The sequence below is a fragment of the Ciconia boyciana genome, chromosome 1 (genome assembly GCF_034638445.1).
Source record: "Ciconia boyciana chromosome 1, ASM3463844v1, whole genome shotgun sequence".
Taxonomy (NCBI): domain Eukaryota; kingdom Metazoa; phylum Chordata; class Aves; order Ciconiiformes; family Ciconiidae; genus Ciconia; species Ciconia boyciana.
In genome coordinates, this window is record NC_132934.1 from 131,962,113 (window position 1) to 131,976,431 (window position 14,319).

A 14,319-nucleotide genomic window follows, 5' to 3' on the forward strand; every position below is an offset into this window, starting at 1 on the left:
ACAAGAACAGAAAACATGGGCTTGGTGGTAGTCCCTGGCACAGCAGCCAAACTGTATAGACAGGGCTGATCAGCCTATTTCTCCCCTGCCTTACTGCTTCACATTCTGACTTATGTCGCCTTTATAGCCTTTGGCTAGGCTTTGTGTCTCTAAAGCTGTTAGTAAAGACAATTATCTAAATATAAATTACAGACATACAGCTTTGGGACAGCACACTCTGACTCAGAATTGTCTTCATACTGCTCTGTCACGTTTTTCCACCTGCATCTAGATTGCATATTGAGTCATATTGACAGTGTAGTTGGCTACAAAGTACGAGACCTTCAGTAAAGGACATTTAAAAAAAAACCATCTTAATTTTTCTCCAGTCTTGCAGAATGTGTGTATGAACTGGTATAGACTGACTAGATTTTAGACAATATCACAGGGGTTTTGCATCATTTACAGGACACAGCACAGATGATGGACCAAGAACTGAAAGCTGCAGGAATCAGGTTCCACCACTGCTGTATGGTCACAGTCAATTCACTGTTAATCTCCCCTTGCCTCAGTTTCCCCATCTTTAAAACTGGGATGAGAAAGATTGTCTGCTTCTCACAGGGAGTGGAATGAGCATAATCAGCAATTTAACAGCACTTAGGAAATACAGTATGATATACCAATATGGAGTTGTAGAGTATTCAGACCAGAGAACTCTTATTTGTAAGATCATTCTTAACGTTATGCTTTGTTATGCTTTATCAATTGTTGCTGAATGTCAAAATGAGACAAGTAATACAATGAAAAGTAAAGGGGAAGTGAGTTTTAATTGCTCTTTAACCAGCCCATTTTCAGCTTCCCACAAAAATATGGATCCCATGTGGCCATTGTCACAGCCCTGTCCCAGTGCTTTCTCAACATACACCAGGCAATTGCACCAGGTACATGCTTGACAAGAGTTTGGATGTACCTCCGTGCTGTTTCTCTGCTGTGCCTTGAGCTGCTGCTGTCCTTTCTGTCTGTCACAAACATGTCTTTCCCCTGCATTGCTGTAAGTACCCATGAATGAAGTCAGGAACTGGCTACAATCAGGAGAAAATAGTAGAAGAGGACCAGTTAGGACCTTTAAGTAGCAAAACAAACAAACAAAGCAAAACAGCCACATTATTTTAAAGCAGGGGATCGGCCATTCATACATCCCTTATGTTACATGTGATTACTAAAAACGTACCACAGCAATATTTGAATAGGCCTTAAAAATGTCCCGTTACTTTCTTACCCCATGTTGCCAGATAAAGAATATGCAGGACAGTAGCTGAAGATTTCTTTGAGGAGTGTGTTTAGGGTAAGACAACAGTCTGCCTGGTTTTATTTTTAAGCACTAAAAATCTCCCATGACAAAGCACGGAATGTACAGTGGTGGAAGAAACTCACTGCAGTAAGTCACAGGTGTACATTTTATGAGCAGGTGAAATGCATGCAGCATTTGATAGAGAGCACTTGTTCTTAAGGTGTACATTTTCAGTTCAGAAGCATTAGATATTGAAGCAGGTATGTATTCAAATTAAGAAAACATCAGATTCCTTTTTCTCTTACATGCTTTTCATAGGAGTGGCTTGATTTTCCTATTGTTCCTGATGTTCCTGAGATAAAAACAGAAGCAGAGAATTATCCTACTGTACAATGTACATTTGATCTTCATAGGATTTTTGGGTTTGCTTTCTATGAAAGCTTCATTCCAAACAGCGCTTTCTGCTCATGAATATAGAATTATATTATTACTGTAAATGTAACATGTTATTTTACATTTTAATCGAGGAGCTGATGTTCTACCTGGGTAAGTGCCTATCAGCATTAGATGACACACAATTAAAGCAGAGTGTCAAAATCTAATTTTCTAAGGCAAATGTTTAAAATTGCATATGTGCCTATTTTTGGATCAAAAACCCTTATCAAGCCGTACACTGGCTTTCCTAGCAAATATGAACGTGCAGACCATGGCAGTATGAATCATCAGCTTGCCTCTGATCAGAATTGAGGGTATATTCTGAGGGTATATTCTGGTTTGTGTATAATACTAATTGATTTTGACTTGGCACCTGAAAGCACACACTTTACTTTGACTGCATGGGAATATCATACGAGGAAAGACTGCTTTATATTTCAATGAAATTTACTGTACATTTAAGGAAATCATTAAGAGTATTTTTTTTCCTCAATGCTGCTGCAAGCTTACATTTTGGTTCATGGGAGATGAATGTTATTCCTGAGTCTAAAAACAGTATTTCATTATTCTGTAATATTTATGTCACAGTAGTACTTAGAACCTCCTCTTGCTGTTCCTGTAAAATTCTTCCCAAATTCACTAAATCATAATAATCTCAAAATTCACTATTTGCACATGCTTAGCAGATGGTTCCTAAGAGATGGCTGCTTAAACCACACTGTATTTAGCATGCTCAGTTTGGGGCTTTGCAATTGCTTTTTTTGGAAGCCAGGGGCTGCTCTGGTCCCTGGCAATTCTGCTAAGTTCAGGGAGATCGTTTTCCTGATTTTTTTTTTAATGCATCCTCCTCTGATATCATGGAAGGTGAATTAGTCTGACTGGAATGGAGAGGAACAGAGGTGCACGAAGATACAGAAATCTTAGGAAGCTGATGGGGAATAATGGTGCAGAGGGAAACTGGAACCAGCAGGTGGGATATACCAGTAAGAGAGTGAATCCCAGGCTTGGGGAACACATTACTTACAGGAGTGGAAAACAAACAGGGAGATGTGTCTGTAACCACCACCATACATCCCCCTCTTTGTATCCCTGGGTCTCTTCTGTTGCCAGAGAAAAGTAGTGACAATCACAGTAAGGGGAGTGTTTCATCCTCCCTTGGAAGGTTTCCCTCTCAGCCTGTGAGGTCGAAGTCTGTGTATTAAGAGTTCAGATGTGCCAATGGGTCCTCTGAGACAATACTGCATGCACGAATTCACGTGGGGGAGGCGAAGCCATTTGCTTTAAAATCCCCCCCCCCATTCCGGAATTTATATACAGCTATATATTTAAAGAGCATTCAGGTTGCAGAGTCAAGCACTGAAATGTTCAGAAACACCTAATTTGAGATGCCAATACGACCTTAATTTGGCCTCAGTGTGCACACACATTTTACTTACATGGTACACATTAGCTTTTTTTAGGATTAAGCCCTTCCTTTTTAGGTGTCCAGGATCAATTAGGGAAGGAGTCAGAGCTGCATATGGAATGAGTCTGTTCCCTGGAGGCCAGACCCTGCGTCATTTGCTGTAGGTGCTGGAAAGAAGCTGTGACTGGAAAGAAGAGGAAAGAGGAAAAGAAGAGGAAAGATTCATGAGTTACGTAGCTGTATACCCTCTTGCAAATCAGATTTTGTCCTTGCTTCTCACTGCTAGGTCTGACTGCCTGGGGACTCTGATACTTGAGAGCTGGGAAGCATGATTTTGTCTGAGTAAAAGTTTGGCGGAAAGGGCTTGAGTGGGGAAGAGCTGCAGTAAGGTGAGTGAACTCAGCCTTAGCTTCTGAAATTTGTTATCTGTCTTCTTGTCAGGGCCGGGCAATCCTCTGACTGAAACAGAAAATCAAGATAAGGGACACTAATCCCTGGGTCACTGATCTGTAGCCAGAGGTCCAGGTGGCTTGGAATGGCCTGGACAGAGGTGAAACTGGTCGCAGCTAGAGAGAGGAGGAAAGGGTGTGGCAGATGAGGAATGGCCAGGCTTTGGCACAATCAAGCTCACAGATGTGAGGAAAAAGGTAATGAAAAAGGGAAGCCTTCAGTAAGATGGAGTTCAGGGTTGAGAGAGAGAGATTGCTAAGCTCCACTGTCTCTTGGTAAAGCTTCATAATTTCTTCCCGTTTGCCATTGCTGAGGCTCTACCGCTTTCAGTGGCCATTGGGGATGCTACCAGCCCGCCGATGCATCAACCGCCACAGGCTGTAAACACAGAGGATTACCTGGAAAAAAAGGTCGATTAGTTCTTGTAAAGAAAACAGTGCCTTCCATTTACACTGACTGCGATATTGTAGATTCCCCTCACCTCCAGTTCTTGGAAAGAGCCTGCGAAGGAGCTTGCTGGTGCGCTGGTGCTGTGCTCGGCCAAATCCTGGCCCTGTGGCGAGGCAACATCCCCGCTTCTGCCGGGCTGGTGCCCAAGGCGTTGTCGCGCCCTATTTCCATATCAGATCCTGAGTTTTCTGCTCTTCCTTGTCCTCCTTTACTCTGTCCTCGGTTTCCCTCTGCTCCTCCCCTCAGACCCTGCTGTGGGCTCCCACCGCCTCCGCGCCCGGGGCCGCCGCGGGCCGTGCCCGCCATCCCCACAGACAGCGGGGAGCCCCACGCGTTTCCCTCCGGGGGGAGATGAGATAAGAAGGCAAGAAACCGGTGGCGGGGAGGGACGGCGCCAGCGGCTCCCGCCCCGCCGAGGAGGCCGCGGAGGGCGGCCAGGCGGCGGCGGCCACGGGGCGGCGGTGTTGCGCAGCGCTCCTGCGGGCATAGCGGGGCGGCCGGGGGCCGGGGCTGGGGCCCAGGCTGTGCGCGGGCCGGTGGCGGTGTTGTCTGGCGCCGGGGCCGGCCCTGAGGGCCCTGCCTGCCCGCCTCGCCCCGCCGGTGGATGGCACCGCGGAGGGGCCGGCGCCTGGAGCCCTCACGGGGCCCAGGCGCCATTTCGTGGCCGCGGGGGCGGGTGGCGTCTCCGGTGGTGGCCCGGCCAAGCTGGGTGGCTCGGGCCAGCCATGAGCGCCGTCAGCCTGGCTCCCACTCTCGGCCCCCAGTTTGCATTCCCGGGCATTGAAGTTATTCCCGATGCAGACAGCGCAGAGGAGCGCTGGCTGCCGGGCGATGCCTTCCTGCCTGCTAACGGCCGCCGGAGATCGCAGGGGACCAAGCGTGGCCTCAGCGGCAGGCCGCGGCGCCAGCGCGGCTGTGGGACTTCTTGTGTCATTTTGGGAAAACAAGTCAAAATCTCCGAATCGGACGCTTCAGCTCCTTAGCTGAAAAAGCAGCTGGTGCTGCTGGTGTGAGGCTGCATGAAGCATGTGGGTGTTACCCAGCCAGCATATCAAATACGAAGCAATACAATATTTCTGCCCAAAAGAAACGGTCAGGCTCTTTTCTTTGGGGTTTTTTTTTCACCTTCCAGATACAGGTAGATGCTGCTGCAGAGAAGAAAGGCAAATCCAATGCCATGGAAAAGCAAGCCAGAAGGTATAAGTAGCTAGGGACAGCCCTGGTACGGCACTGAAGTGTAGGAAGTCAAAGCATTTCTGAGCAGCAGCAGCAGCAGCGGCAGCAGCAGCAGCAGCGGCAGCAGCAGCAGATGAGTGTCTCTGAGCAAGTGTCAGAGTGTCTTGGCAACAGTACAAGATGTCTGCAACTTTCCTTCACTTATGCAGAAAACACGTCATGTAGGCAGTGCAGTGGTGCGTGAACGCAGCAGTGTAGGCTTGGTTTTGAAATATTTGCATCGAGAGCAAAGGCTTGTTTGGTCGGTGTAGGAAGGCTGAAAATTTTGTGACAGAGGCTATGGCATTTCTCTCTCTGGCCATTAATTGGTTGTTACAAATCTGCAGTGCAGTCATGTGTTTCCCCCCCCCCCCTTCCTTTCTTCTTCAAATTATTTATTCTAATAGTAATATTAGTTTTAAGTGGTGTAGAACATGAACTAGTTTCTTTGGTAACCAAGTCGGTTACACACCCACACAAAGTTAGAATCTGCTAGGTGCAGACATTTTCCCTTTTAGAAAAGATGTGGGTTTTGAAAACCACAGCAGTAGGGCAGCAGTGTATGTTCTCAGGGAGTCATTCCAGAAAAAGTTCCATATACCATATGCAGATTTATATCTAAGTCCTGATCTTTTGTTTATGCACACATATGGAATTTGAATATATTACCTGTATATTGATTTCTCCAGTGACTTCAGGATTCTATACTTCTTTCTCATCCCAGTATTTCATTCTTCCCACTCTCCCCCTCACTCTTCCCCATTTATAGAGAATAGGTGGCTGTGAAAGAGCACGCGGTAGGAATACAGCACAGGTGAATAAGCTTGCAAATACATGCTGCATTGCTTCTTACTTTATTTGGTGTAAGTAAAAATTTGCGCTGTTCCTTAATCTGCCCCCTGAAATTATAGAGGTGAACTGCAGTGGCTTTTGTAGATAGCTTCTTTTTAGGGATTTAAATATAAAAGTGGCCTTTGTGTTCTTGGTAGTTTTTTGAAAGCAAATAGGTACATGCAGGATTAAAATTAATTTGTGAATATGAATTGTAACAATTAATATGACTAATAATCCCTGCCATATTTTCTTGATCACGATCAGTAGTTTAGTCTATAGCAGAAGCAGAAGCTTGGAGACTTTTATTGCACTTTCTCTAGTGACACGTCAAATCCCCACAAAATTAAAACATGTAAATTTTTAAACATACTTCCCTCGTTCCTGTGTGTGAGGCAAGATGGCACTAGTACCTGAGAACTGAAAGGTAGCCATAAAAAGAGGCTGAGCCTGACAAGGCCATTTCATTGTTCTTGTCTGAATGAAGTGTTAAAAAGGAAACAAACAATAAATAGGGAAGAGTGAATTAGAAGGTTTTAATTTCTTTCCTTTCCTGTTCTGAATCATCAGTCATAAAACAGAATAGTAGGTATGTTTTTAGTTAAATATGTTTTTTATGCTAATGTGATGTCTTTTAACTGCAGTTCTTCCAGAGTGGGAAAAGCCTGACACAAATACAGAGAGCACCTGAAAGTACTGTTATGCAGTACTTGTTATTTCGTAACACCCTTTCCTGCGCTACAACAAAGTACATAACATGCTGTGAAATTCTGCACTAGAAAGCTGGAAAGGTTGCATTTCCTAGTTTACAAAAGCCTGATGAAGATTGAGCTGGGTGATGTGCAGTAAGCACTTTTTATAGTACTGCATAGTTAAAATTTAATCCATTATAAATAAAAGGTAATGAAAACATTAGCTGGAAGAAAAGCCTGACTTGAAGAAAACAGACACGTATTTCTATCCTCCTCTAGGTCACTTATGTCATCTTATGGCCACATCACTTTCCTAAGCCTGCAGGGAACATTTCCCTCCAGGCTTCTGCACATTCTGGTGTCTCCTCCTGGTGCCAGACACAGTCCTTTCTGCAGCATCTTTCTCAGGCGCTTCCTGTCTCTCATTGCCATAGAGACAGCGTGTGCCTATTAGAGACACCGCAGAGATGTGCTCACTCGAACCCAGGGATGGCTGGAGAAGGCAGGCCATGAGCAGACCTGTAGGCTTAAGGTGCCACAGAGAGGATTTTGTGGCCAGGTCCTGATTTGCAGAGCTGTTTCAGTACAGAAGGGCAACGGGCTCCAGAAATCCTCAGCAGGTGAAATGAGCTCATGGGGTGCAGCCAAAAGGCTTAAGAAACTCATTCCCAATGCCCTGGATTATCTGAACCATGGCCTAACACTGTTGCTGTTAAAGATGATGCACAGCATTATTTCATATTCTCAGTAATAACCAAAATGCTGCGTAGAGCAGGAAGGCTGGGCTTGTAACACAAGAGCTAAAGCAGGGAGTCAAGTCAGCCTTGATTCCCCCACCAGCCCAGTGTTTCTCTGTGGTCCTGACCAAATTGTCCTCCTCAGTTTCTTCTCTTCAGAATATGGGTATTATTTTATTTTCCCCCTTTTGTAGGGTAAGTGGGAGCCTATGGCCATCATCCAGCCTAATCTCCATGCACATACACACTGTCCAGTCACTTCCACAGTTGCTCCAGAACAGGTCTATTGCAGCCCCTGAGCAATTCAGCAAGCTTGAGCACCTTTGGTGCCTTGCCATGGGCTTGTAGTCTCCTGCATCCATTTTGGAGAGGCAGGCTCCAGGCAAGGTGCCTCAAAGCACAGTCCCTCACCAGGTATCCTAAGTCCTGCTTGTAATGTGTAACGTTGGCACTTTGTGTGTAAACTGCAGTTGGAGTAACAGGAGTGTGGGTGCAAAATACATAGTGACAGTGTTTACTGGGTGTAAGCCTATGCTTAGTCCTAAACTTGAAGTAGCACCACTACTGTAATAGGAGTGTGTATGGTTACTCTTATGGTGAGCAGCAGCTACAGGGCAGAATGTTGTTTCTGCTGAGCTGGTGCATGCCCTCTCCCATGCTTGCAGGTGAGAGTAGAGGGAAAGAAACGGGGAGCAGAGTGAATGATGCTCCTCCTTCCCCCAGCTGGCCACTGCACTGGGAGAACTGGGGCAGCACACTGCATCAGGGACAGGCCCAGAACATGCAGCATGTCTGTGTGCAGGTGCCTGGTGCAAAGACCCGTGGTCCTGTGCAGGCCAAGCGGTGTCCCTGGATGGTAAGACAAGGTTAACAAATGTGCATGCAGGCTAATAAAGCTTGACTCTCAATGGGGCTAATTAGCTTCTATACAGCAACACAGCAAAATGAGTGGCAGCTCTGCAGCTAAATCACTGGGCACAGTCCCATGCAGAGCTGCTCTGCTTTCTTTGTCTGCTTGGGAGAATCTTCTACTCGTGCAGCAGTGGTAAAGCCACAAGGACAAGGGATGCAGCTGCCAGTAAGGAGTCGAGGTACAAAGGTGGTATCCATCATTACTGTTGTTTCTGTAATGATAGCTAAAACCAGCAAAGGTCATCATTTACAGATACAGTTTCATACTGATATTCTAACACTTTCAGCCCCGGTTAGCCCCATTTTCCTGCTCTTTCTTCTTTTCTCTACCTCTTCATGAAACACGTCTTAGTCCACAGCAGCCCTTAAAAATGTGTAAGAACATGTTAGCATGTGGGCTGCAGTAAGCACTGCTCTTATCGACTGTGAAGAGAAACCAGCTTGTAAGAAAACTTGGTGTTAGCTGTACAAAGAAGCTCAAGAGAACCTGTGCCTACAACGTGAATGAGTATGCAAACTGCTGAGGGATCTCTGGGGAGGGAATAAATTGCCCAAGAAAGGAGGCGATGGGGGACAGTTCCCCAGTTTTTATGCTCCCAGCCTTCTGTTGTGAATTAGCAACTGAAACTCATCATACGGCCCTCATTTAGAAAAGCTCCAGTGTGAGCATTTATTACTTTTGGGTTTGTGTGTATGTGCTTACATTTGCTTATTTACTCAAGCCACAGCTGTTGTCCCCACCTTGAATGGAAGGGATGGGGGATGTGTCTCAGCTACCTGCAGTGTGTGGAAATCCTTCTGCGCATCTGGTTCCTGGGTCAGGCCTGGGTTTCCTTTTATTTGGAGTCTCTCAGTGTTTAGGTTGCCAAACAACACTAGCTCTGAAGCAAAAGTGCCTAATGTCACAAAGGCCTTATAAGAGCTTTACATCGCTTTTATTGAAACTTGGATTAAGCTCATAATAATGGCCTTCATGTGCTGCAAATACATTATCACACTTCTCTGAGACAGAGCCTGCTTCCATTACGCTGGTTCCTGTGGCACACAGGAATTATTGCCTACCAGAGAAGTGTTAAGTGAAATGTCGCCAGGGGATTATCACCTCCCTTTCCTGCATGGTTTTGCTAAACTGAGCAGGAGAAGAGGAGCTCCCACTGCCCTGCTTGGAAGCTTCGAGGAGGAACCCTGGTTTATGCTTTGTTTTTTTCAATAAGGAGGGAAGAAACATTGTTTTGCTGTATGTTTTTCTGGTATGAAGACCTGGCCTTCCACAGCTCATTCCAACACTTCTGGCTGCCTTTGTGGACAACATGGTATGGCCCAGGAAGATTCACCTAATGTGAGGGTCTCCCTCTCCCCATGTCCCTGCATGCTCCAAAGATGTCTCCAATGGGGTTTTACTGTCTGTACATTGCTTACAAGAACCAACTGTATAGTTTAGTCGCTTGTACCATTTGAGTTCATTGTATTCCTTGTCTGCCAGCCTTTGCTGCCAGCACAAGCAAAGGTTTTCTGACCTTAGTGTCTTTTTCTTACCCTGGTCACTCTCATCTTCCCTAAGATTGATGTGCTGTACTGTGAACTCTGGTTATTATTCACTGTGATTGTTGCCTAATTGTGATTTATGCAAACTGGTGTCACCTCAGACGAGGTGTATGTACTCCCTAGCTTGTGTACACATGCAGTTGATGGCAAGATGAAAATTGCTTGACATGTTGATATTTTATGATGTTAGATGGGTACATCTTGGAACGTATTTCAGTTGTGTAATGCTGTAGTAGCAGGCGATCATAAGACATTTTCTACAGCAAATATAATGCCTGGGACAAAGATACATGGATTTAGGCAGTGATAGATTAAAAACTAATTGTGGTGCAATTTAAAAGGTGCCAGTTTAAAAGGTTAAACATTGAAAACAGCATTTGAGGTTTTCAAGCTTCTGTCATAGCAGTCCTCTCTTGGCCAAGCTGAAGGGCTCGTCTCCTCTTTATTTTGCATTTTTCCATGTGCTCCCAAGCACACAAGGCACCTGATGTACAGAAGCAAAGGTGCAACCCCTGCCTGGGGCAGGGCACAGGGTGGGCAGTCATGGCCCGGCACTGGGGAGGGGACTGCAAGCCGCTGCGCCACTCATGCCTGCCAAATACGGTCCCTCTTCTTGCCCTGAGAAGGTATTATCTAATCTTTGTGAGAGAAATAAAAATCATAAGCAGGCAAATAGAAGCGAGGGAGGAGAGAAAGGGAGGTGGGGAAAGCAAGGATAACACCATTTCTCACTGTAGCATGAATGTATCTCGGGGTCCATTTAATGACAGCCTTTCCTCCTCCCTGTCTTTACCCTCCCGCCCCCTCTCCAGACAACTTGCGTGGGAACTGGAGTGAGGCGAGGGAGATGCTTTGGGAGTGAACTGAATATAAAGAAGTGTGTGGAGCAAAACACAAGAGCTTGGGAAGAGGCACCAGGTGTAGGAACACAAACAGGCAGATGTCCTGGAGTAAGTCGGCAGCTGAAGGTGACTTTCAAGTAGAGCACATACAGTCCTCAGTCTAGACCTTTCCAGAATTGTGGCCGGGCATACTTTACTGAGAAAATTTAAGGATATTTAAGTTGGTAGTGTTGACAAAGCAGTGACAGTGGCGGCTGCAGAAAAAGTCCGTATCACAGAGGTGGCAAGGAGGTGATGTGTGGGACCCACGTTGCTGAGGGTACAGCTGGGGAGTTTGAACTTGGCACCCGCAAGGTGGAGAAAATCACCTGCTTGTCGAGTTGCAGAACCAACACCTAGAAAACTTTGGCTTCTTGTAAGGCCTCCTGTGAGAGACTTTCTTTTCTGTGACTCGGCTTCCATAACTGCTAAACAGAAAAGCAGTGTATTTGTCAGTGTCACGGGAATCAGTGCATCAGTGCTGGAAAATGGCTGTGAGGTCTTTGGATGGACGGTACCATGAAAAGCACTTCAGCGAAAGGATCATCGTAAAAACACTTAGCCTGGTATTTTACCATTTAGGTTTTAAAACAGATATTCTTAATACTGTATTCTGCAGAATGAGCTAGTGTTGCTGTTAATTTAAAAGTGACTTGCAATGTCTTTTCTGGTTTTGTGATTTAAAAAGTGCCTGCTTTGTTTTGCTTGCTGTCTCCTTTTTTAAAAAAAGAATAATATGTCTTTCTTTTTTTGATTTCATGTTTGGGAGATGTAAGATTAGAGCTGGATGAAAATTTGAGGGTTTTTTCCTAACATTAACTTTTATCCAACCAAGAAAAAACATTATATTATCAAAATTAAAAAAAATAAATTCTGATAGGGAAATAATGAAATGGGCTTATAAACCAGGTTCTGAATTACAGTTTTTCTAAATTTTGTAGTCTATTGAAAATGTTACTGGCATTATTTTGCCCCAACTGGAGCCAAATGTAGGTCTTGCAAGTAGTGGGAGAAGGCTATTTTGTAACAGGGGAGGTGAGTTTGTTCAGGAAAACTGTCCCAACCAGAGGTGGGGCATGGAGCTATAGCTCACGGTAGGGAAGTGTACCGTTCCAGTGAAATCCAGCTGAACTGCTTCAAAACGTAAGCGCTTTGTGTCAAAATAAAATATTTACATCTGAATGGGACTAGCTAAAACAAGATACTTTAAAAAGTTTTTGTGGTTAGCGAAAAGAAAGAATAACATCAGAGATCCCCTTTCCCACCAGTATTTTATTATGTGAGATTTGCACTATCCGCTGAAAAATCTTTCCAACATGAAGTTTCTAGTCCAATTCTACCTAGGATGAATCCAAAATACAGTGGCTGTAGTGACTGTCTCTTAACCCCTTCCATATTTTAACGTGTTTGTTAGTCGCTACTGAGATGAAGCATGTTCTGAAATGTTACCTGTCTGATAACAGGGGAGGATAATGTTATGAGAAGCATTTTGCTAAATTAGTAACTTAGTATTTCAGTAAGAAGTATTTTAATGTTACCTTACTCTTTCTATAATTTGTTCAAATTAAGTTGGATTTAATGTAAGCTGCATGATACAACTGTCAAGCTAGGCATATACAACAAGATGTGAGAGTTCAGATACATGTGTATGTGATATATTTCTATATTTAAGAGAATTCTGTTAAATTTAAGACCCAGAATTTAGCCACCTGATATGATACAACACACTAAAAAATACCTGAATTGTAATTCTACCTACATGTCATTCCTGAAAAAAACATAAGGAAAAAGTGATATGACATATAGAGTACACCTATAATGATTTAATTTGCTGCAGAGTCATCCATCAGCAAAACGATAACTAGTCAAGCCTTTTGTCAACAGAACACTATTAAATTTATCATTTAAGGTGGTAGGTAAACAAGAGAGTTAATGAACCAGAGACAAGTTGGTCATGATGGACAAGAAATACAGGGATTCTGCATTGCCTTCTCCCTTGTTCATCCTTTCATACCTGTGCTATTTTGATTTGGCACCAATTTTACTCCTGTTTTACATTTGTCTTGCACTGCAGTAAATAATTACACAAAGATTAAGACAATTGCAAATCAGGCTTGACATATTTCACAGAGCAAATTGCAGGAGCTGTAGTTAGGACTCCTTAGGTGCTTGCCCTGGTTTTGCAAATCACTTGCTATGTGACCTTGGACAATTAACCTTTCTGTGTTTCTGTTTATCTAACTGTACTACCTCCTGGGGTGTTATTAGGCTTAATTTATCAATCAGTCAATATGCTCTTATAAAATATTTTGAAATCTCTGCTGAAAGAGACCAGGTAAGTGCAGAAGAGTATTTAGAAGGATAATTCACCTATTAAACTTGGTTTGTAGTGACTTTGATTCACTAGGTTTTATGAACAGAATTTGATCCAAAATATTTAGCAAGTAGAGATGGAGAAAACCAGGAGAGAGTTATCAAGATCATGGATATTTAAAAAGATGAAAAATTTCAAGAATTGGTAATGGGTCTCTTTAGGCATGATATGACACTGAGTCTTTCAAACAAGCTTAAATAAATGAATATTTGCATTAATACGTGTTACTCAGCAAAGTATTATCAACATTTTTAGTTTGCAAGTCAACCATGAAAAAGCAGGAAGATTTTTGAAAAAAGATCTGTAAATAAAGCTAGTCAGAAAAGACAATTTCCAGTTTTCCTTATCTTTTAAATGAAAGCTTCAGTCACCTCAGAGAGGAGCAGAATTTGCAAGGTCTGAGCTCATGCATTTCTGTGACTGTAAGGTTTAAGATTGCAAGTCCATGCTTGAAGTAGGCAGAAAAGCTTTTTTTCCCAGAAATTTCTTCTTGGATGTAGGAAATTGCCTTCATAGAATCAAATTTTCTAATGAAGATGATTATTTTTGGTCAGAAAAATTCCTGTGTAGACTACTCCGTAAAAAATGATAAACTATAAACTATGTCCAAAGTTTCATCCACTGGAGACTATCCTTTACTCTCCTTACATCAGCGCAAACTGGGAGGGTTTTGCAATGGCTGCTTCAAGGTTTACACCAGAGGAACTGAGAGCAGCCGGAAAACTAACCCCAAACTCACAGGTGCCAAGGGAAAGCACAGCAGAAACTAGAGACGTGACGGATGTATGAAGCAAGGTGTAAATGCCGATTTTTCTGTTTACTGGAAGAGCACCCCAGCAGTAGTGGGGAGGAAAAGAGCAGAGCACTTTGCAGGTAGCCCGTTGGACACGTTACATTGTAAACAGATAACGAGGAAGGAAAAATGGGTATGCAGCCATCAGGGAAGGTAGCCGTAGAAGTTGAAAGAACTAATGTTTCATAATTAAGAAAGGTTCGGAGATGTATGTATTGTACATAAAATGACTCGAGACATGATGTTAGGACTGCATATTGTTTCATTTAGAAATCGATCCTGCATGCTACATAGCTGTGGTAACATAATTTCTTTCCTGATTAACAGGG

At 43.8% G+C, this 14,319-nt stretch overlaps 2 long non-coding RNA genes across 2 annotated transcripts in view; one reads left to right on the top strand and one right to left on the bottom strand.

Moving 5' to 3' along the window:
* Positions 1 to 801: 801 nt before the first annotated feature.
* LOC140647677 (uncharacterized) lies at positions 802 to 4,516 on the bottom strand. Its single transcript, XR_012040907.1, has 3 exons — positions 4,042 to 4,516; positions 1,576 to 1,622; positions 802 to 1,061 (listed from the first exon to the last, which is right to left on the bottom strand). It is a non-coding gene; the product is annotated as an uncharacterized lncRNA (long non-coding RNA).
* Positions 3,292 to 14,319, top strand: part of LOC140647680 (uncharacterized) — a 34,858-nt gene continuing 23,830 nt past the window's right edge. Inside the window, exon 1 of the long non-coding RNA XR_012040912.1 lies at positions 3,292 to 3,499. This is a non-coding gene — a long non-coding RNA (uncharacterized lncRNA). The remainder of the gene's footprint in view (positions 3,500 to 14,319) is intronic.